The sequence below is a fragment of the Salvelinus sp. IW2-2015 genome, unplaced genomic scaffold (genome assembly GCF_002910315.2).
Source record: "Salvelinus sp. IW2-2015 unplaced genomic scaffold, ASM291031v2 Un_scaffold2370, whole genome shotgun sequence".
Classification (NCBI taxonomy): domain Eukaryota; kingdom Metazoa; phylum Chordata; class Actinopteri; order Salmoniformes; family Salmonidae; genus Salvelinus; species Salvelinus sp. IW2-2015.
This window is the reverse complement of record NW_019943694.1, coordinates 57,937-78,963: the sequence shown is the minus strand read 5'-3', so window position 1 is coordinate 78,963 and position 21,027 is coordinate 57,937. Positions and strand designations below refer to the sequence as shown.

The 21,027-nt window shown below is 44.6% G+C and overlaps 1 pseudogene; it reads right to left on the bottom strand.

The window, feature by feature from the left end:
• Window positions 1-17,697, bottom strand: part of LOC112073793 (protein FAM193B-like) — a 41,569-nt pseudogene extending 23,872 nt beyond the window's left edge.
• Between the last annotated feature and the right edge of the window lie 3,330 nt (window positions 17,698-21,027).

Below are 21,027 nucleotides of genomic sequence, written 5' to 3'. Positions count from 1 at the left end.
AAAAAAGTGCTGAAAACAAAATGCTCACTATTTAAAAAGAAGATGGAGGACAAGCTATGAAGGGAAAATACTGGAGTTTTGGTGCAGGTACAGCCGACTAGCGCAAAAATAATATTGGATATGTTCAAAATATTGTAATAGTGTATTCGGAAAGTATTCAGACCCTTGACTTTTTCCACATTGTTACGTTACAGCCTTATTCTAAAATGTATTAAATCATTTTTTCCCCCTCATCAATTTACACACAATACCCCATAATGACAAAGACGTTTTTATATAAAAAAGAAAAGAAATGTTCAATGTTTTATTACACATGGCGTGGGTGTGAGCTTAGTGTCGTTGTACTGTTGGAAGGTGAACCTTCACCCCAGTCTGAGATCCTGAGCTCTGGAGCATGTTTTCAATCAAGGATCTCTCTGTACTTTGCTCCGCTCATCTTTCCCTCGATCCTGACTAGTCTCCCAGTCCCTGCCACTGAAAACATCCCCACAGCATGATGCTGCCACCTCATGCTTCACCGTAGGGATGGTGCCAGGTGTTCTCAGATGTGACGCTTTGCTTCAGGCCAAATAGTTCAATCTTGGTTTCATCAGACAAGATAATCTTCTTTCTCAGGTCTGAGAGTCCTTTAGGTAACTTTTGGCAAACTCCAAGAGTGGCTTCCATCTGGCCACTCTACCATAAAGGCCTAGCTGATGGAGTGCTGCAGAAATGCTTGTCCTTCTGGAAGTTCTCCCATCTCCACAGAGGAACTCTGGAGCTCTGTCAGAGTGACCATCAGGTTCTTGGTCACCTCCCTGACCAAGGTCCTTCCCCCGATTGCTCAGTTTGCAGGGCGGCCAGCTCTAGGAAGAGTCTTGGTGGTTCCAAACTTCTTCCATTTAAGAATGTTAAGACCAATGTGTCTTTGGGACCTTCAATGCTGCAGAAAGGTTTTGTACCCTTCCCCAGATCTGTCCTCGACACAATCCTGTCTCGGAGCTCTCAGACAATTCCTTCGACCTCAAACATTGTGATGTCATTAGGGGGTATTGTGATGTGATTAGGGGTATTGTGAGTCATTAGGGGGTATTGTTGTAGACTGATGAGAAAAACATGTATTTAATCATTTTAGAATAAGGTTGTAACGTATCAAAAGTGGAAAAAGAGAAGGGGTCTGAATACTTTCCTAATGCACTGTATAGTCAAAATCATATTCGATATGTAGCTGTATGCATTTTTCCCCCATCACTACTATACAACCGGCGTTTGTGTCCGAAGAACTCACGTAGCAGCAGTCACAGTACTGTAGAAACACCACACGATGTATGAAACATCACTACTGTAGAAACATCACTACTGTAGAAACATCACATTATGTATGGAACATCCCTACTGTAGAAACATCACACGATGTATGAAACATCACACTATGTATGGAACATCACTACCGTAGTTGGAAGTTGAAAGTGACAACCAAAACCTGTCTCATCACTAGATAGTATCTATCACTACATTGAACCTACAGTGGCATGAAAAAGTATGTGAACCCCTTGGATTTAGTAACTGGTTGATCCTCCTTTGGCAGCAATAACCTTCAAAACAAATGTTTTCTGTAGTTGAGGATCAGACCTGCACAACGGTCAGGAGGAATTTTGGACCATTCCTCTTTAAAAAACTGTTTCAGTTCAGCAATATTCTTGGGATGTTTGGTGTGAACTGCTCGAGGTCACAGCATCTCAATCGGGTTGAGGTCAGGACTCTGACACTCCAGAAGGTGTATTTTCTTCTGTTGAAGCCATTCTGTTGTTGATTTATTTTGTTTTGGGTCGTTGTCCTGTTGCATCACCCAACTTCTGTTGCGCTTCAATTGGCGGACAGATAGCCTAACATTCTCCTGCAAAATGTCTTGATAATCTTGGGAATTCATTTTCCCGTTGATGATAGCAAGCTGTCCAGGTCCTGAGGCAGCAAAGCAGATCCAAACCATGATGCTCCCTCCACCATACTTTACAGTAGGGATAGGGAGTGCAGTAGGGAGTGCTGTGCCTTTTCTTCTCCACACAGTGTTGCGTTCCTTCCAAACAACTCAACTGTAGCTTCATCTGTCCACAGAATATTTTGCCAGTAGCGCTGTGGAACATCCAGGTTCTCTTTTGCGGATTTCAGACGTGCAACAATGTTTTTTTTGGACAGCAGTGCCTTCTTCCGTGGTGTCCTCCCATGAACACCATTCTTGTTTAGTGTTTTACGTATCGTAGACTCGTCAACAGAGATGTTAGCATGTTCCAGATATTTCTGTACGTCTTTAGCTGACACTCTAGGATTCTTCTTAACCTCGTTGAGCATTCTGCGCTGTGCTCTTGCAGTCATCTTTGCAGGACGGCCACTCCTAGGGAGAGTAGCAACAGTGCTGAACTTTCTCCATTTATAGACTATTTGTCTTACCGTCGTGGACTGATGAACATCAAGGCTTTTAGAGATACTTTTGTAACCCTTTCTAGCTTTATGCAAGTCAACCATTCTTAATCTTATGTCTTCTGAGATTCTCTTTGTTCGAAGCATGGTTCACATCAAGACAATGCTTCTTGTGAATAGGGCAGGGCAGGCTCCAACCAACATCTCCAATCTCGTGTCTCATTGATTGGACTCCAGGTCAGCTGACTCCTGACTCCAATGAGCTTTTGGAGAAGTCATTACCTCGGGGTTCACATTACTTTCCCCAACCGTACACTGTGAATGTTTAAATTTATGTATGTCTATAGAGACAAGAAAAATACACTAATTTGTGTGTTAATTAGGTTAAGCAGACTGCTGTTTTTGTCTATTGTTGTGACTTAGAGATGAAGATCAGATCACATTTGATGACCCAAATTATGCAGAATCCAGTAATTCCAAAAGGGTTCATTAGGAAGGGAAAACCTTTCTTGCCACTTACATTGTTTCTTCTCCATCTATTTCCTGTGAAATAATCTACCAAACTACCAACCTGCATGCTCCAGCGGTCAGGTGTTGCGCCCAGCGCGTCAGGTGTCCCAGCAGTCAGATGTTGCCAGCGGGTCAGTGTGCCCAGCGGTCAGGTGTTGCCCAGCGGTCAGGTGTTCCCAGCGGTCAGGTGGCTGTCCCACGTTGGAAGAGGGCAGTGCCCCTCCCTGTGGCCGTTGATGGTGGTTTACAGCCCACTCAGGGAGGGGCCCAGTTTTTGCTGTTGCTGACCATTTACAGGAGGAATGTGTGGAGTTCTTACATGCCAAGCGGCTTATGGAGGGCCGCCTGTTGGGCAGTTCAGGGCCACCCAGGGCCTCCCAGCTTGGCCGCCTGCCGCGGGGACGTGGAGCGTTGGTTACAGCGGGAGAAGGGAGCGTTAGCAGCCTAGGACTGGGATAGGAGGAGCGAGGATGTGGACATGGCCGTAGCTGCTGCCCTCCGGAGCTCTGCTTTTGAGGGCAGGAGGGAGAGGAATCTGAGAGGAGAGGAGAGACGGCCAGTGGGGCTGTTGGGGGGGACAGACAGGTCTGAGTGTTGGTGGTGGTCGCTGGCGGTGAATGCTTCACCTGGAGGAGAGACCGAAAAAGTGTGAGTATATTGCGACAAACATAGTTGATGATCCCGGTGGTTAAGATGTCTGCTTCTTCTCTAGATTAACTAATCTATGGCCCATATCTCTACTTCCTCTAGAGGTGTTAATTATGGGCCATATCTCTGCTTCTCTCTGATTAATAATCTTGGGCCATATCTCCTACTTCTCTCTAAAGAGGTGTAATCTATGGGCCATATCTCTGCTTTCTCTTAGAGGTGTAATTCTATGGCCATATCTCTGCTTCTCTTCTAGATTAATAAATCTATGGGCCATATCTCTGCTTCTCTCTAGATTTAATAATCTATGGGCCATATCTCTGCTTCGCTCTTAGAAGGTGTAAATCTATGGGCCATTATCTCTCTGCTTCTCTCTAGAATTTAATTAATCTATGGGCCATATCTTCTGCTTCTCTCTAGATGTTTAATCTATGGGCCATATCTCTACTTTTCTCCTAGATTAATAATCTAATCGGCCAATATCTGGCTGCTTCTGTCTAGAGGATGTATATATTGCGGCCATATCTCTGGCTTCTGTCTAGAGGTGTAATATATGGGCCATATCTCTGCTTCTTTTCTAGAGTGTAATCTATGGGCCCATATCTCTAGCTTCTGTCTAGAGGTGTAATCTATGGGCCATATCTCTGCTTCTTTCTTAGAGGTGTAATCTATGGGCCATCTCTCTGCTTCTCTCATAGCATTAAATAATCTATGGGCAATATCTCTAACTTCTACCTACCATTAATTAATCTATGGGGCCATATCTCGTACTTCTCTCTTAGAGGTGTAATCTATGGCCATATCTTGCTTCTCTCTAGAGTGTAAATCTATGGCGGCCATATCATCTGCTTCTCTTCTAGATTAATAATCTTATGGGCCATATCTCTGCTTCTCTCTAGAGGTGTAATCTATGGGCCAAATCTCTACCTTAAACTCTCTAGATTATTTTAATCTATGGCCATATCGTCTACTTCTCTCTAGATTAATAATCTATGGGGCCTATTCTCTGCCTTCTCTCTAGATTAATAATCTATGGGCCATATCTCATGCTTCTCTCTAGATTAATAATCTATGGGCCATATCTCTGCTTTCTCTCTAGATTAATTAATCTATGGGCCATATCTCTACTTCTCTCCTAGAGTGTAATCTTATGGGCCATATCTCTGCTTCTCTCTAGAGGTGTAATCTATGGGGCCATATCTCTGCCTTCTCTCTAGAGGTGTAATCTATTGGCCATATCTCTGCTTCTCTTTAGAGGTGTAATCTATGGGCCATAAATCTCTTGCTTCTCTTCTAATTAATAATCTATGGGCCATATCTCCGCTTCTCTCTAGAGGTGTAATCTATGGGCCTTATCTCTGCTTTCTCTCTAATTAGGTTGTAATCTATGGGCCCATATCTCTGCTTCTCTCTAGAGGTGTAATCCTATGGGCCATATCTCTGCTTCATCTCTAGAGGTGTAATCTATGGGCCATATTCTCTGCTTCTGTCTAGACGTGTAAATCTATGGGCATATCTCTGCTTTCTCTCTAGAGTTGTAATCTATGGCCATATCTCTTGCTTCTCTCTAGAGGTGTAAATCTATGGGCCATATCTCTGCTTCTCTCTGAGGTAATTCGTATTGGGCCATATCTCCTTCTCTCTGATTAAAAATCTATGGGCCATTATCTCTACTTCTCTCTAGAGGTGTTAATCTATGGGCCATATCTCTGCTTTCTCTCTAGATTAATAATCTATGGGCCATATCTCTGCTTCTCTCTAGATTAATAATCTATGGGCCATATCTCTCTTCTGTCTAGAGGTGTAATCTATGCATATCTCTTGCTTCTCTCTAGAGTTGTAATCTATGGGCCCATATCTCTGCTTCTCTCTAGATGTGAATCTATGGGCCATATATCTGCTTTCTCTCTTAGATTAAGAATCATGGGCCATATAATCTGTTCTCTCTAGATAATACATCTATGGGCCATATCTCTACTTCTCTCTAGAGGTGTAATCTATGGGCCATATCTCTGCTTTCTCTCTAGAGGTAATCTATGGGCCATATCTCTCTTCTCTCTAGAGGTTAATCTATGGGGCCATATCTCTACTTCTCTCATAAGACTTAATAATCTATGGGCCATATCTCTACTTCTCTCTTAATTAAAATCTATTGGGCCATATCTCTGCTTCTCCTCTAGATTATAATCTAGCCCATATATCTGCTTCTTTCTAGAGGTTGTAATCTATGGGCCTATCTCTGCTCCTCTAGATTAATAATCTATGGGCCATATCTCTAACTCCTCTAGTTAACTAATCTATGGGCCATATCTCTGCTTCTCTCTAGATTAATAATCTTCCATATCTCCGCTTCTCTCTAGATAATAATCTATGGGCCATATCTCTGCTTTCTCTCTAGAGGTGTAATCTATTGCGCTATTGCAACAGGACACCGTGAACAGTATTCCAGCTTAGATGCCGGTATGTCTTGGAATTTCTCTGTGTCCTAAAAGGTGAGAGAAAAAAGAGAGATCTCACAGCTCGAGTTGGTCGCGCACATGGTTTGAAAGCTGCTTTGGGGTGGTCTTACAGAAGTTCCCCGGAGGTAGAGAGCGCGTTCCCGGGGACAACCACTGAATTCTTGGGAAGGGTGACTGTAGGGGCCACACTTTGGCTCCAGGCGTATTTAGCAGATTCCAGGGCCTCGTGTGAGAGACTCGCTCTCGTGACACGGCTGGTCCCCCTGTTCCTATTGGGACCAGGGAGAGGGGAAAGGATAAACGAAAAGGAAGGAGAGAAGGAAGAAGGTCTTACTCAGAAGGAGTAACAGGTGTGTTTTCTGTATGTCAGTAGTTAGCTACACACTGAGAGTACAGTTCCCTCCATTGTGTGTCAGTGTAAATGTTACAAATTTGTTTAAAGTAAATAATGAAAACACGCCAAATAATGAAATGTCTAAATTAGTTTGCATCTGTTTACGACTTAACCTTGAGGATCCCTGAGGACAGAGAGAGAGAGAGAAGAGAGAGAGAGTGTGGGGTTCAAGGTGGTGTTTTACCTTGCTGTGCGTGCGAAGGGCAGTGCTGTGGTTACAGTGTATCCCTCCGTTGCTGTGAGCCGAGTTTCCAAGGACCAGAATTTGTGGGCTGAGAGGAAGGGAAGACGGGTCCCGTGTACGGAGCTCTGCTCTGGGATAACCTTCACCACAACTACTGAGCCTTACACGACGACGAGTGGACAACGGAACCTGGGGGGAGGAGAGAGAGAAGATGATGCTAGTCAGACAATGGTTCATTAGGTACAGCCTGTTTTCCCCCCACTAAGATTTGATGCTGTGAGCTAGAGCAGAAATGATAGCGAAGACAATGCTATTATTTACATTAACTGAAGCGTCTGACTGTTACCTGGGATGGATGAGACAGGAGAAACAGATGTTAGTTCCAGGGTCAAAACACTGCACCCTTTAACCAGGAGTGCTGGTCAAAACACTGCACATACTTTTAACCAGGAGGCTGGCAAAACACTGCACTTACTTAACCAGGAGGCCTGGTAAACACTCCGCACTACTTTTCAAAACAGGAGGCCTGTACTGTCAAAACACTGCACTACTTAACCAGGAGGCTTAGCTGGTCAAAACACTGCACTTACTTTTAACGCAGGAGGTCTGGCTGGTCAAACACTGCCCTACTTTCTACCGGAGCTTAGGGGGTAAACACTCGACTTACGGGCCTGTAGGGCTGGTCAAAAACACGTGCACTACTTTCCAAACCAGGAGGCCTTGGATCAAAACACTGCCACTTACTTTTAACCAGGAGGCCTGTAGGGCTGGTCAAACACTGACTACTTTTCAACCAGGGGCCTGTAGGGCCTGGTCAAAACACTGCACACTTTCAACCAGGAGGCCTGGTCAAAACACTGCACTACTTTTTACCAGGAGGCCTGTAGGGCTGGTCAAAACCTGCACTACTTTTAACCAGGAGGCCCTGTAGGGCTGGCAAAACACTGCACTACTTTTAACAGGAGGCTTAAACACTGCACTACGGCAAACTCAGCTCCATCATTCATTGAATCAGATGGCTCCGTTCGTCACAAAACCCACTGATATTGTCAAATACTTTAATGATTTTTTTTTATTGGCAAGATTAGCAAACGTAGACATGACATGCCAGCAACAAACACTGACACTACACATCCAGTATATCTGAACAAATTATGAAAGACAAGAATTGTAATTTTGATTTCAGTTAAAGTGAGTGTGGAAGAGGTGAAAAAATGTATGGTTGTCAATCAACATGACAAGCCACCGGAGTCTGACAACTTGGATGGGAAATGACTGAGGATAATAGCGGACGATATTACCACTGCTATTTGCCATATCTTCAGTCTAAGCCTACTAGAAAGTGTGTGCCCTCAGGCCTGCTAGGGAAGCTAAAGTCATTCTGCTACCTAAGAATAGTAAAGCCCCTTTACTGGCTCAAACAGCCAACCAATCAGCCTGTTACCAACCCTTAGTAGACTTTCTGGAGAAATGGTGTTTGCCCAGATACAATGCTATTTTCAGTAAACAAATATGACGACAAATTTCAGCATCTAATAGGGAAGGACACTCAACAAGCACAGCACTTACACAAATGACTGATGATTGGCTGAGAGAAATTGATGATAAAAAGATTGTGGGAGCTGTTTTGTTAGACTTCAGTACGGCGTTTAACATTATCGTCGTAGTCTGCTGCTGGAAAACGTGTGTTGTGGTTTTACACCCCTGCTATATTGTGTTATGGCTTTACACCCCTGCTATAATGTGTTGTGCTTTACACCCCCTGCTATATTGTGTTGTGGCTTTACACCCCCTGTCATAATTGTGTTGTGGCTTTACACCCCCTGCTTATAATTGTTGTGGCTTTACAACCCCTGCTATAATGTGTTGTGGCTTTACACCCCTGCTATAATTGTGTTGTGGCTTTAACCCCCTGCTTATATTGTGTTGTGGCTTTACTCCCCCTGCTATATTGTGTTGTGGTTTACACCCCTGCTATGTGGCTTTACACCCCCCTATAATGTGTTGTGGCTTTACACCCCCTGCTATATTGTGTTATGGCTTTACACCCCCTGCGATAATGTTTGTGGCTTACACCCCTGCTATAATGTGTTGTGGCTTTTACACCCCCTGCTATATTGTGTTTATGGCTTTACACCCCCTGCTATAATGTGTTGTGGCTTTAACCCCCTGCCTATATGTGTTGTGGCTTTACACCCCCTGCGTATTTGTGTTGTGCTTTACCCCCCTGCTATATTGGTTGTGGCTTTACACCCCTCTATAATGTGGATAAAGAGTTACCTGTTCTAACAGAACACAGAGGGTGTTCTTTAACCTTTATTTAAACTAGGAAAGTCAGTTAAGAACACATTCTTATTTAATTGACGGCTTACCGGGACAGTGGGTTTAACTGCCTTGTTCAGGGCAAACGACAGATTTTACCTTGTCAGCTCGGGGATTCAATCCAGCAACCTTTTGTTACTGCCAATGCTCTAACACTAGGCTACCTGCTGCCTCTACCTCTAACCACTAGGCTACCTGCCGCCTCTACACTCTAACCACTAGGCTACCTGCCACCTACACTCTAACCACTAGGTACCTGCCACCTCTACACTCTAACACTGGCTACCTGCCACTCTAACTCTAACCACTAGGCCAGGTAGAATCAGAATTCCCCAGGGCAGCTGTCTAGTCCCTTACTTTTTTTCAATCTTTACTAATGACATGCCACTGGCTTTGAGTGAAGCCAGTGTGTCTATGTATGAGGATGACAACACTATACACGTCAGCTACTACAGCGACTGAAATGACTGCAACACTCAACAAAGAGCTGCAGTTAGTTTCAAGTGGGTGGCAAGGAATAAGGTAGCCCTAAATATTTCAGAACTAAAAGCGTTGTATTTGGGACAAATCATTCACTAAACCCTAAATCTCAACTAAAACCTTGTATTAAATAATGTGGAAATGAGAGCAAGTTGAGATGACTAAACTGCTTAGAGTAACCCTGGATTGTAAACTGTCATAGGTCAAAACTTATTGATTCAACAGTAGCTAAGATGGGGAGAAGTCTGTCCATAATAAAGCACTGCTCTGCCTTCTTAACAAAAACATATCAACAAGGCAGGTCCTACAGGCCCTAGTTTCTACCTTCTTAACACACTATCAACAAGGCAGGTCCTACAGCCCGTTTCTACCTTTTAACAACACTTATCAACAAGGCAGGTCTACAGGCCCTAGTTTTCTACCTTCTTAACAACACGATCTAACAAGGCAGGTCCTACAGGCCTAGTTTCTACTTCTTAACAACACTATCAACAAGGGCAGTCCTACAGGCCCTAGTTTCTACCTTCTTAACAACACTATCAACAAGCAGGTCCTACAGGCCCTAGTTTCTACCTCTTAACAACACATCAACAAGGCAGGTCCTACAGGCCCTAGTTTCTACTTTTTAACAACACTATCAACAGGCAAGGTCCTACAGGCCCTAGTTTCTACCTTCTTAACAACACGATCAACAAGCAGGTCCTACAGGCCCTAGTTTCTACCTTCTTAACAACACTATAACAAAAGGCCGAGTCCTACAGGCCTAGTTTCTACCTTCTTAACAGCACTATCAACAAGCAGGTCCTACAGGCCTAGTTTCTACCTTCTTAACACACTATCAACAAGGCAGGTCCTACAGGCTATTTTACCTTCTTAACACACTATCACAAGCAGGTCCTACAGGCCCTAGTTTTCTACTTCCTCTTACACACTATCAACAAGGCAGGTCCTACAGGCCCTGTTCTACCTTCTTAACAGCACTATCAACAGGCAGGTCCTACAACCCTAGTTTCTACCTCTTAACAGCACTATCAACAAGGCAGGTCCTACAGACCCTAGTTTTGTCACCTGACCACACATACTGTTCAGTCGTGTGGTCAGGTGCCTACAAAAAGGGACCTCGGGAAACTACAATTGTCTCAGAACAGGCAGCGTGGCTGGCCCTTGGATGTACACAGAGAGCTAAATTAATAATATGCATCTAAATCTCTCTGGCTCAAAGTGGAGGAGAGATTGACTTCATCACTACTTGTTTTTGTAAAAGGTGTTGACAAGCTGAATGTACTGAGCTGTTTGTTTTAAATACTAGCACACAGCTCAGACCCCGTCCCTACCCCACAAGACATGCCACCAGAGGTTTCTTCACTGTCCCAAGTCCAGAATAGACTATGGGAGGCACACAGTACTACATAGAGCCATGACTACATGGAACTCTATTCCACATCAGGTAACTGACAGCAGATAGAACAGATTTAAAAAGCAGGTAAAATATTACTTATGGAACAGTGTGGACTGTGAAGAGACACACACCACAGGTACAGGATAAGACACACACTAAATACACATGGTTTTGTATTTTAGATGTGTGACAGCAGAGTAGTGGCCTGAGTGAACACACTTAATGTGTTGTGAAAGTGCTATGACATTTGTCATGTAATATATGAAATTGTATATAAGTGAAATAGATGTTGCTGGACCCCAGGAGAGTAGCTGCTGCTTGACAGGAACAATGGGATCCATATAACCGTCAGGAAGAGTAGCTGTCCTGCAGGAACTAATGGGGATCATAATAAACCCAGGAAGGTAGCTGCTGCCTTGCAGGAATAATGGGATCCATAATAAACCTCAGGAAGAGTAGTGCTGCCTTGGCAGGAACTAATGGGATCCATAATAAACCCAGGAAGAGTAGCTGCTGCCTTGACAGGAACTAATGGGGATCCATAATAAACGTCAGGAAGAGTGCTGCTGCCTTGCAGGAACTAATGGGGATCCATAAAAACCGTCAGGAAGAGTAGCTGCTGCCTTGACAGGAACTAATGGGATCCATAATAAACCGTCAGGAAGAGTAGCTGCTGCTTGAGCAGGAACTAAGGGATCATAATAAACCCAGGAAGAGTAGCTGCTGCCTTGGCAGGAACTAATGGGAGATCATAATAAAACCCAGGGAAGAGTAGTGCTGCCTTGGCAGGACTAATGGGGATCCATAATAAACCCAGGAAGAGTAGCTGCTGCTTGGCAGGAACTAATTGGGGATCCATAATAACCCCAGGAAGAGTAGCTGCGCTTGGCAGGAACTAATGGGGATCCAAATAAACCGTCAGGAAGAGTAGCTGCTGCCTTGGCAGGAAACTAATGGGGATCCATAATAAACCGTCAGGAAGAGTAGCTGCTGCTCCTTGGCAGAAACTAATGGGATCCATAATAAACCCCAGGAAGAGTAGCTGCTCCTTGGCAGGAACTAATGGGTCCATAAACCGTCAGGAAGAGTAGCTGCTGCCTTGGCAGGAACTATGGGGATCCATAATAAACCCCAGGAAGAGTAGCTGCTGCCTTGGCAGGAACTAATGGGGATCCATAATAAACCCCAGGAAGAGTAGCTGCTGCCTTGGCAGGAACTAATGGGGAGCCATAATAAACCGTCAGGAAGAGTAGCTGCTGCCTTGGCAGAGACTAATGGGGATCCATAATAAACCCCAGAAGAGTAGCTGTGCCTTGGCAGGAACTAATGGGGATCCAAATAAAACCCCAGGAAGTAGCTGCTGCCTTGGCAGGAACTAATGGGAGTCTATTTTTAACAGAACACATTGTGTTTTACAGCAAAGACTGAGTGAAGGATAGAGGAGTTGAAGAAGCACTTGAGCAGTCTCCTGGATGGTGTGTTGCATTTAAATAGGGCAGGGAGAAGACATTAGTCAGGTGAGAGGCGGGCCCTGAGTTTCTCCTGACCTCACCAGGAGGGTGGAAGCTAAAACTAGGTACCATTTGTCCTGGTCATTTACATGACCTTGCCTGGCCATACCAATAGACTACATCCCGTCTAGGCTAGGGTGTACTTGTACATCAAGCTGCCTCACACTACAGAAACAGGAATGACTCCTGCCCTATGGGCCGTTCTGGTTTCACTGTACAGAAACAGGAGATGGACTCCTGCCCTATGGGCCGTTCTGGTTCACTGTACAGAACAGGAGATGGTTCCTGCCCTATGGGCCGTTCTTGTTCACTGTTCAGGAAACAGGAGATGGACTCCCTGCCTATGGCCGTCTGGTTCACTGTACAGAAACAGGAGATGGTCTCCTGCCTATGGGCCGTTCTGGTTCACTGTACAGAAACAGGAATGGTCTCCTGCCCTATGGGCCGTCTGGTCACTGACAGAAACAGGAGATGTCCTGCCCTATGGCCGTTCTGGTTCACTGTACAGAAACAGGATGGACTCCTGCCCTATGGGCCGTTCTGGTTCACTGTACAGAAACAGGAGATGGACTCCTGCCCTTGGGCCATTCTGGTTCACTGTACAGAAACAGGAGATGGACTCCTGCCCTATGGCCGTTCTGGTTCACTGTACAGAACAGGAGATGGACTCCTGCCCTATGGCCGTTCTGGTTCACTGTACAGAACAGGAGATGGACTCCTGCCCTATGGGCCGTTCTGGTTCACTGTACAGAAACAGGAGATAGACTCCTGCCTAGACAAAATCCATATTGTGATAAATTGCCTGAATGAACAATGAATAGAACAATACGTTATTAACAATAATAATGTGCTCTACAGTTTAACCATGAATAATGTGCTCCACCATTTAACATGAAAATATGCTCCACCGTTTAACATGAATAATGTGCTCCACCATTTAACATGAATAATGTGCTCCACCATTTAACATGAATAAGTGCTCCACCGTTTAACATGAATGTGCTCCACCATTTAACATGAATAATGTGCTCCACAGTTTAACATGAATAATGTGCTCCACCATTTAACATGAATAATGTGCTCCACAGTTAACAGAATAATGTTGCTCACCATAACTATGTGCTCCACCATTTAACATGAATAATGTGCTCCACCAGTTTAACATGAATAATGTGCTCCACAGTTAACATGATAATGTGCCCACCATTTAACATGAATAATGTGCTCCACCATTTAACATGAATAATGCTCCACCATTTAACATGAATAATGTGCTCCACCATTTTAACATGAATAATGTGCTCCACAGTTTAACATGAATAATGTGCTCCACCATTAACATGAATAATATGCTCCACCGTTTAACATGAATAATGTGCTCCACCATTTAACATGAATAATGTGCTCCACCATTTAACATGAATAATGTGCTCCACCGTTTAACATGAATAATGTGCTCCACCATTTAACATGAATAATGCTACCATTAACAGATAATGTGCTCCACCATTTAACATGAATAATGTGCTCCACAGTTTAACATGAATAAATGTGCTCCACAGTTTAACATGATAATGGCTCCACAGTTTAACATGAATAATGTGCTCCACTATTTAACATGAAATAATGTGCTCCACCATTTAACCATGAATAATGTGCTCCACCATTTAACATGAATAATGTGCTCCACAGTTTAACATGAATAATGTGCTCCACAGTTTTAACATGAATAATGTGCTCCACAGTTTAACATGAATAATGTTGCTCCACAGTACATGAATAATGTGCTCCACAGTTTAACATGAATAATGTGCCCACAGTTTTAACATGAATAATGTGCTCCACCATTTAACATGAATAATGTGCTCCACCATTGTTTTTATTCTCCTTTAAACCACTACTACTAGTTTAATGGTTGAAGCCATTAATTGTCCCATGAACAATCACACGTATTATCAAACTTATTTCATTTCATTTGTCTAGTATAGAGCTACTTATCGTAATGAACGAGATCAGCAAAATGCCTGTGATAAGTGGTTGGTCGGTGTCGATCATTGTAGGTTTATTATCCCAGCTCTACACCAACCTCATGGGTCTGTCTGGCTCTTATAAGACTAGTTACACTACATGACCAAAAGTATGTGGACACCTGCTCGTTTAACATCTCATTAGAAAATCATGGGCATTAATATGGAGTTGGTCTCCCCCTCTTTGCTGCTATAACAGCCTCCACTCTTCTGGGAAGGCTTTCCACTAGATGTTGGAACATTGCTGTGGGGACTTGCTACCATTCAGCCACAAGAGCATTATAGTGAGGTCGGGCAACTGATGTTGGGGGCGATTAGGCCTGGCTCGCAGTCGGCGTTCCAATTCATCCCAAAGCTTTCGATGGGGTTGAGGTCAGGGCTCTGTGTAGGCCAATCAAGTTCTTACACACCAATCTCGACAAACCATTTCTGTATGGACCTCGCTTTGTGCACGGGGGCATTGTCATGGTGAAACAGGAAAGGGCCTTCCCCCAATTGGTGAAGAGTGATTCTTCACTCCAGAGAACCCGTTTCAACTGCTCCAGAGTCCAATGGCGGCGAGCTTTACACCACTCCAGCYGACGCTTGGCATTGCACATGGTGATCTTAGGCTTGTGTGTGGCTRCTCGGCCATGGAAACCCATTTCATGAAGCTCCCGACGAACAGTTCTTGTGCTGACGTTGCTTCCAGAGGCAGTTTGGAACTCGGTAGTGAGTGTTGCAACCCTTCAGCACTTGTGCATTTAATTTAAATATGTAAAGTGTTTATGTAAAAACGCCACTAAGACAGAAAGTATATTTTTCTCAAGAATCCACACGAATAAGACTACCTCGGTGCCTCTGCTTGTGAAGGGAGAAGGCCAAGTCTGACAGAGAACAAAACGGCTTCCGAAGAGACAGGATTCTCAGTATGTGGTATTCATTTAGCCATGCAGAATGGAGCACTGTAACACCACAAACAGCCACAGGATAGCAGTACTGACTGTATCCATCCACAGTTGGAGAATGGCGCAGGTTTCATCATCACCAAATCCTGTGCCTTTCAGCTTCTTGGTGGATGACGTGACCAGACATACCCCCCCTTCTTTTTGTTTATTTTATTTTTTTTAGACCTTGAGAAAACAGCCCAGAGCTAGCAAGCTGTAACACGGGTTTTCATGTAACTGTAAATAGTGCTAATGGTTGGCTAGCTTGAGGTGCATGCATGGTCTTGTCATATTCAGCAGTGCAGGCGTCTCTTGGGCACTCAGTCTCTCCTCCTCCTCTCCCTCCCCCTCTTACCGGTGCAGGTGTCTCCTGGGCACTCAGTCTCTCCTCCTCACCTACGTTCTCTCCTCTCCTCTCACTCCCCTACCTCTTCCACCCCCCTACTTTCCTCCACCCTCTTACCAGTGCGGGCATCTCCTGGACAGTCCGCCTCTCCCCTACCTCCTCCTCCCTACCTCCTCCTCCTCCTCCTCCTCTCCATCCCCCTCTTACCGGTGCAGGCGTTTCCTGTGCGCTCCGTCTCTCCTCCTCCTCGACGCTCTTCCGGCAGCTCTGGCAGATCCAGAGCGGCACCTCTCCCAGTAGAGACTGGCTCAACGAAGGCACGGTGTCGGACAGCTTCTGGCCCGGCACCTCTCTGAGCAGGGCCTGGGACAGGGCTGGGACAGCGTCAGCTAGCTTCGCCCCGTGGCCCCCAGGCAGACCGTTGGCAGAGCTCGCCCCCCAGTCCTTAAACTCACGGTGACACAGGAGGCAGCAGGTGTGCCTCGGCTGGGGGAGAGCAACAGAGAGGTGAGCCGGTGACATTTGAAATGCAGCGGAGAGGAGAGACAGAGGTCAATCATCTAGGTGAAGGACAGGTGRAAGAGGGGAGGAGAGGAGAAGAGCGGAGGATGGGGAGGAGAAGAGGATGGGGAGGAGAAGAGAGGAGGATGGAGGAGGGATGGAAGAGGGGAGGAAGAGGGTAGGATGGTTGGAGGAGAGCAGAGAGGAGGATGTTTTAGGTCAAGATCAGGGGTGGAGGAGAGGATGGGATCTGAGGAGAGGTGGATGTTAGTGAGATTGACATGGAGCATAATAAAGTTGTCCCCTGGACACTGATCTAAGGTCAAGTTTTTAACACAGAGATTAGAAATTTCACGAGTAAGAACTGACCATGTTGACAATGACCACAACAATATTTGTATTGCAAAGAGGAAGTAGAAGTTGACCATGGCGCCAGCTTGGCACATGCAGTGGTTTCTTAGAACAAACAGTGGTTAGAATGTAGTGATTGATTTCATGTGTCCCATGTCCACACTAGCTAGTGGTCTGCTGGTACAGTAAGCTTTGTTGACCGCAAATACACCTACAAGGGCGTCCATGTAATGTTTAGGTAAAAACTTCGACGCATACATATGACACTTGAGATGTGCAGAGAAAGTGCAAACTTAACTAAAGCAAGCCATGCATGGTTCTAGTCAAAACGTTAACACTATTTACAGGTAAAGTTACTCAGATGACTACCTCTGGGATGTAGTTTGTTAGTCAACTAGCTAGCACGTGTAGTTACAGTACCGGTGCACAGTATATGGTGTACTAGCTGCCAAGTGTGATTACATGTCAGCAAACTTTCAATACCACCGTGAGTTAGGAGCTAACAAGCTAGATACAATTTTAACCGCAACATTTTACGACTTATCCGTGGCAAGCGCGCAACAATGTCAATCTTGCGACTGACACTAACTAACGTTACTACCAGAAAATGCAGACTGGATGTCGTTAGCTAGCTAGCCTAGTTGGCTAAAACTAATGTGAATGTGTATTTATTGATGGCTTGTAMAATTTACAACGCTGGCTAAGTTTTAATTATTTATTAAGCTAGTGGAGCTAGCTATTACTCCGCCCCGATCAGATTGTAAATGAACAAAAAAATACAACCCCGGAGCACTAGTTAGTTATGCAACTTAGCTAGCTAGAATCCCCAATCAACCATCCAAACACCGAAGGAATTAACGTTAGCAGAAATACAGGATGTCCCTAAATGATTGGTAGGTTAGCTAACCTTTTAGCTAGCCCACTAGTTATTTATGCGGCTAGCTAACGTTACCTGATTCGCCCTGGCCGCCAGTCTATCCAGCCCTGCATCTCCGCCACCACCGCCAGCTGCATCTCCGGGAGAGACGGGGCTCTTCGATATGCTCTGTTGTCCGGGCACTAGGTCCTTGTTCCCGACTCCTTGCTGTTTGCTCTTCTTCCTCGCCATCACGCAGGTGTCGGATATATCCTTTAGCCAAGGTTGCACTAGTTTAGAGGTGTTTAAAAGCACGGTTTCGATTMTTCTAGTATCACAAATGCTCACTATCTTCTCCAGTCAAGACAACAGTCAATATGGCGGAGCGCTGCCACACTCGGGRGTTCATAGGTCAAAGATAGTACTGGCAAAATGGCTTCACTATGATGAAGCTAAGCAGTCGCCATGTTGAGTGAGGGCAACCGTTCCAGGTAAATCACATAGTATAACGTTTTGTACAAAATCTCTGGTTTACAGGCCACAAATTGGTGCATTTCACATTTTGGATTTATTGGCATAATTCATATTTCCACCTCAACTATTATATAATGATAATATAATAGTCTATCAATGACTGGCTACCACACCATTCAACGTCATGTTATTACACACAACGTTATGTTATTACACACAACGTTATGTTATTACACACATCGTTATGTTATTACACACAGCGTTATGTTATTACACACAGCGTTATGTTATTACACACAGCGTTATGTTATTACACACAGCGTTATGTTATTACACACAATGTCATGTTATTACACACAACGTTATGTTATTACACACATCGTTATGTTATTACACACAACGTTATGTTATTACACACAATGTCATGTTATTACACACAACGTTATGTTATTACACACGTTATGTTATTACACACAATGTCATGTTATTACACACAACGTCATGTTATTACACACGTATTATATGTCAAAGAGCTCTAAATGGTGTCTAAGATCTAAATGTAAACAAATAAATAACATCACGCAGATTGATGCAGCCATTTGCACATGCTGTTCAATATTCAATATTACAGTGTAATCTTGTGAAATGTTCAAACCATAGAGTTCGGACCATGTCTATGTTCCCTGGGCCCTATGTTCCCTTGAAAAATAGAAGCAAAAAACACAACATCGTAGAGGAAAACTCACACACTGTCGCAATCTGGTAGAGCAGTTCAATTAGGCATTCAATCAGCAGATGACTAGTCACTGGCAAAATTATGGCCTTCCAGCTACGGCCTGCCGATATTGATGGAACCCAGACGCTTGGGAAGGCAGCCGCTGGCCAGGGTGGCTTTTTGACCGACTCATTGCTGACTCGTGAGCTTAAGAGGGCTATTATATTAGTATGATGTTGACTTCCCCCTTGTTTTTCCAGGTTCCGGTATTATCCTCACTGTACATCGATTCAATATGTGTTCTTAACACGATTTTTGTAGTTATCACTTTATAGCTGTTTAACATCTCCTGGCGTATTACTTCACTCTCAGGCCGCCTGTCAAACGTTCTCGGATAGCATTGTCCTCAGTACCGTTAGGTGAATCGGGTGAGAGTTTTTTGGAGATCTTTAATTTGGAACTTATAAATTTATTGACCTTTGCCATACTCCGATGTGTTGTCAACTATTTATGATTTTGCCAGTGCACCCGGCTCGCCTCTCAACTATTATTCCGCTCAATGCACATACAGTATCCCATATACTATCTCCTCTCAATGATCGCTTGGCTACCGCCTCTCCTACAACCATTCCTCTCCCATCACTGCGGTCCTTCTAGTGTGTGTCGACGGTGAGGAGGTGGTTCTGTGACCTATTCAATCTCGATGTTATCATAAAACTCACACTACAGTAAAGAAGAATTTCTGCACCTTGAACGTTTATAAGTTTACTTGCACAACTTTGACCTTTATCCAACATAACGTCAATGTGTTATTTTAATAACACACAGCGATACCTTTAGTGAAACAAGTTATGTCTTATTACTTAACTTACCAACAAGCACTCCGCTACATATGTTTTTAAATTTACTAGCAGATTCAAACAAAGATGTCAGAATGACCTGACAATACGAATTAAATATATACGCCACAACACACAAACAGTATTATGGTTAAAGTAGATATTAATAGATACACAAAGTAATAACAATGCAGCGGCACCCAATCGTTACATGCATTATTTGGGTACACCATGTACGAGTCATGTGAACACGTATGGTTAGCACAGTGCAAAGGAGTTTCGTTATTGAGGTGGGTCTGTAAGATCATTAATACGTGTACATAATCTCGTATAGATTAAAGATAACTAAGAAATGCTATCTAGTCTTCCAGCCCTGATTCGATAAGCGACGCCAGCTATTTGCAACACCTCACTTCAGGTCAATTGCTCCAGCTCTCAGCGATTCCCTCCATCGCACCGAGACGTGCTGTTCATTATCAATATTACAGTGAATCTTTGGTGAAAGTTCAAAATTTCAATAGAGTTCGACATGCTCTAATGTTCCTGGGGCCCTATGTTCCCCAGTCAGCTCTATGTTCCCTGGGCCTATGTCCTGGGCCTATGTCCCTCCCTAAGCTCTATGTTCATAAGCTCTATGTTCCTACCCTATGTTCCTGGGCCCTATGTTTTCCTGGCCCTATGTTCCCTGGGCCCCTATGTTCCCTAGCTCTATGTTCTGGGCCCTATATTCCTGGGCCTAATGTTCCCTGGGCCCTTGTTCCCTAGCTCTATGTTCCCTGGCCCCTATGTTCCCTGGGCCCATGTTCTCAGCTTATGTTCCCTGGGCCTATGTTTCCTGAGGGAACATAGGGCCCAGGGAACATAGGGTTGAGGGAACATAGGGCCAGGGAACATAGGGCCCAGGGAACATAGGGTCCCAGGGAACATAGGGCCCAGGGAAATAGAGCTGAGGGAACATAGGGCCAGGGAGCAATGGGCTGAGGGAACATAGGGCCAGGAACAATATGAGGGCTTAGCGAACATAGGCCCCAGGGACTATGAGCTGGGGAAACTAGGGTCCAGGGAACATAGGAGGTTGAGGGGAATATTTCAAGATGAGAGATAGGGACGGGCAGAAGTCGGGAGTGGTCGATGTCGCAAAGGAGCAATATGGGCAGGGCGAGGGATAACGCAAAGTGGGTCGCAAATAGAACTGTTAGTGGGGTTCCTTGGTTCCACATCACCAACGAAATCATGGTCCAAACACACCAAGACAGTCATGAATGAGGGCACGACAAACACCTTTTTCCCCTCAGGAGACTGAAAAGATTTGGCATGGTCCTCAGATCCTCAAAATGTTCTAACAGCTGCACCATCGAGAGCATCCTGACCGGTTTCATCACCACCTGGTATGACAACTGCTCGGCATCTTGACCCTAAGGCGTTCAGAGGGTAGTGCATACGGCCCAGTACATTACTGGGGCCAAGCTTCCTGCCATCTAGGACCTATATACTAGGCAGTGTCAGAGGAGCCCAAACAATGTCAAGACTCCTAGTTACACTGAGTCGATAGACTGTTCTCCTCTGCTTCTGCACGGTAAGCGGTAACACCCGAGCTGCCAAGTTTGGACAAGGCTCTTAACAGCTGCGGAACAATTTTATCAAATGGCCACCCACACTATTTTACATTGACTCCCCCCCCCCCCCCC